Source organism: Ambystoma mexicanum, chromosome 10 (genome assembly GCF_040938575.1).
Source record: "Ambystoma mexicanum isolate Mex_15411 chromosome 10, UKY_AmexF1_1, whole genome shotgun sequence".
NCBI classification, from domain to species: Eukaryota; Metazoa; Chordata; class Amphibia; order Caudata; family Ambystomatidae; genus Ambystoma; species Ambystoma mexicanum.
In genome coordinates, this window is record NC_090932.1 from 473,118,102 (window position 1) to 473,122,184 (window position 4,083).

Below are 4,083 nucleotides of genomic sequence, written 5' to 3' on the forward strand. Positions count from 1 at the left end.
GGCTAGTTCCACGGCTCACTTCTGGATGTGCCGGGCCAGGGCATCATCGAACTCCTCCTCAATGTCCCGGAGGCGGTCCTCCTCCATGGCCCTGAGGGTCCACAGGGCCATCGACGTGTCCACCTCCAAACCCCTGCGGATTGCCTCGAGGCACTCGGCCCGCCTCAGGGCCCTCTGCATGGAGTTCTCCGCCCTGACCATTGAGAGCCGTGCCTCTTCCGCCCGCTGCCGCTCCGCATCTATGGCGTGGCCCAACCGCTGCCACACGGAAGACACTTTTTGTCCTGGGTCCTCCTGCCCTCCGGCCGATGCCTGCCCCTCCGATGTCGAAGGCCCCGAGCCTTCATGGCTCCCACCATGGTGCTGCTGCTGCTGTGCCTCTGCCCCTGCACTGCCTCCTGCTGCCTGCACATCCTCCGCCGGCTGGGGTGCAGTCGTTGACGTGGCCACCCCTGCTGGACGTCCGACTCCCGACTGTGGCAGGGATGCCTCCTCCACCAGCCTGGCCGCACTGTCAGAGGCAGCTCCACAGGGCACCCAGGTGACTGATGGGTGGGAAGATGGCACAGAGTACGTCTGGCGCGTAGGGGGTCCAGCTGAGGAGGGGGTCGTGGCAAGCCCCATCAGACGGAGGAATCCGGCCTGGGTGACCTGTCCCAGCAGGCTGACGTGGTCAACGAGCCATTCGAGATGACGTGCAGTCTCTTCATGAAAAGACTGCAGGTCACCTCGCATGGCCCGTTGACGCAACGCCACACCAGCCAGGACAGGCTCAACCCGGGCCTGGATAGCCACGTCCGCAGGCAGAGGAAGGCCAGTTGACGTCAGCTCATCCCCTGCCTGAAAACTGGTCTGGACATAGGCATCCCTGCTGGTGCAAGATGATGCAGGGACAGGATCAGGGACAGGATTGCACACAGGCACCTCCGCGGCGGCCTGTGTTGCCTCCTGTCCCTGGTCCTGCACTGCACCACTAGCACCAGTGGGATCCCCACCCCCAGACCCTGTCTCTGGTGCTTGCACGGCCTCCTCCTCCACCAAACCCCCCACCAACCTGGATGACTCTGTGCCATCTTCCCCCGTTGGGCCCTGTGGGGTCCCAGCTGCCCCTTCTGCTGCCGAGGAGTCCAACTGCAACCTCTGCCTCTTGGACCTCCCCCCGGCAGCTGCGGCCTGGGACGCGGCACCGGACTCCTCACTCCCCGACGAGATGACAACATGGGAGGGGAGCCGGGCCTTGCGTCTCCGGCTGGCGGTGGGATCCCCGCTGCTGTGCTCCACAGCACCTTCTCCGCCCTCTTCATCAGTTGACGCTGCAGACAGGGAGAAACAAAACACACGCATCAGGGCAATGTACAATGGACACATACACACATGACAGTTGTACATGAGTGGCATTGGCAAACCTCAGACATGTCATCACGATCCCCAACACACATGTCATTACAACTCGCACACACGAGCCATACCACAGCCATATCGCAACTGCCAACACCATCCATACACATACAACAGCATGAGCAGCCAAAGGTGAGCCAGACATCACATGCAACACAGGAAGTGCACCACACATGTACACACACCACCACACTTGCATGCATGTGTACACCTCTGGCAAGTGTCGCAGTGTTCAGACGGGCATCCATGTCACATCTGCCCATCAGGCTTCCACATACCGCTGTCACATGCATCCATGTTGCATCACTGTTGCACCCTTGTCAAATACACACACATGCACATGTACACAGCGCTGATACATGCAGCTGAAAACAACATACATGCGTGACATCACGGACATGTCTACTCACATACACATTCATACAAACTTGTGTGCCCACACAACTGCATTTGGCATGCAAGCCCACACACACAGGCACCATCCATGTCTCACACATTACAGCCCTCGCATGTGTCAGCCCCACGGACCTGTACACCCGCACCCATACTCAACCCCATACAAACAGATGTGCAACCTGCACACTACTGAACAATCACCGCACGCACTGCTCACAATCAGGATGCATGTACACTTACCGCTCGACTCCAGACGGGTCTGCCTCTCAAGGACCTGGACGTGGAGCGCTGGGGATATGTGTTCCAGGACCCTCATCTGTTCCTCCGACAAGTGGCCCCGGCGCCCCTTGGCATCCGCTGCCTTCAAGAGGCGCCGGGCCTTGTTCAGGGTCCTGGACCTGAAGTCCTCCCAGCGCTTCTTGACATGTTGGAAGTCGCGGACTGCCACCCCCTCCGCGTTGATGGCAGTCACGATGTCAGTCCAGATCCGAGTCCGTCCTTCCTTGTCGGCGCGGGAACTTCCGAAGAGGGCATCATACTGCCCTAGGACTTGCTCCACCAAGACACCAACTTCGGTGGCACTGAAGCTGGTGCCCCTCTGCCTCTCTGGCCGGGGGTTGTCAGTGGTCACAGATGGAGTTTGCCCCGACATGACAACCCCAGAGGCAGGAGTGGGTGGGCAACTGGGTCCTGGGGCTGGGCTGTGGAGCGATGGAATCCCAGTCGGGAGTCTTTGGTTCCAGCAGGGGTGGTCACAGCAACAGCACCCCTGGCTGATGTGCAGGCAGCAAATGGCAGGGCACGTGGGCAGCAGGCAGTCAGGCAGCAGCAGATGGCAGGTGGGAGCGTGCTCGGGGCTCTGGGGGGCAGTAGTTCGGCCTTCTGGGCAGGAGCGTGGTCTTCCGTGTGCTTACGCGTGGCCAGCTTGATACGGAGTGATTTGGCACGTGAAAATTCTGCACGTCAGCGTGTAATTCGAGGAAAGGCCCTTAGCGCGTAAGCGCGTCTGCACGCATACGCATTTTCATTGGACCAAAGGCCCTCAGCGCGTGAGCGCGTCTGTGACGTGACGTGCGAGGGAGTATCCCTCATTGCACGTGATGACAGAACACACGTGGATATCAACCAATCGCGTGTGAAAGTTCACGGCACCCCGGAACACACGTACCCAGGCCAATGGCGTCACGTACCCAGGCCAATGGCGTGTGGAACTAACCGCGCACCCCGAAACACACGTACCCAGGCCAATGGCGTGTGGAACTACCCGCGCACCCCGAAACACACGTACCCAGGCCAATGGCGTGTGGAACTACCCGCGCACCCCGAAACACACGTACCCAGGCCAATGGCGTGTGGAACTACCCGCGCACCCCGAAACACACGTACCCAGGCCAATCGCGTGTACGCTCGCTCCCCTCCGATCACACGCGATGACACCCGAATACGGGAAACCAACGAGTCCGCCCACACGGAGGCGTCCCGCGCCCGCGCACAGCATAAAAGTGCGCGCAAACAACTAACGCGTATATACAGCGACGATGAATGCCCCATTTGTTGCTGCACTGATTGTGGGACACCGCAGGAGGAGGAGAATAGCCAGGGCACGCATTTTTGCACCACGGACAAGCCTTTTTGGGATGCCTGACGACCAGGTCTACGGCAGGTATAGGTTTCCACCCCATATCATCCTAGACCTCGTCAGGGAGTGGGAAGATGACCTCACATCCCCACCCTTTGCTCCCAAGCATTGAGCCCCTTGGAGAAGCTGCTCAATGTCTTGCATTTTTTGGCCACTGGGTCGTTTCAGCGGACCACTGCCATAGTGGGGGGGGTCTCACAGGCCACGCAGTCACGCTGCCTACTCCAGGTACTGGCAATCATGACAGCGCGCCCCTCAGTCCGCAGGCACATATACATGCCCAGAACACCCGCAGAAAGGCAGGCCGTTGTCCTGGATTTTTTCAGAGTGGCACACTTCCCCAAAGTGCTCGGTGCCATAGATTGCACCCATGTGGCCCTACGTCCACCTAGGGCCACTGAGCACATCTACCGAAACCGCAAGCACTGGCATTCCATCAATGTACAGGTGGTATGCGATGCAAAGGGAATCATCACCTCTGTCTATGCAAACTACCCTGGCTCCACCCATGACAGTTTCATATACAGAATGTCCGCCCTGAGCCGGGCCCTGGAAGCTGGGCAGCATGGCGACACATGGCTCCTAGGTCAGTACAAATGCCCTTGCACATGCATGCAAGTCACACACAGACAAATATCCCAACCCTAATA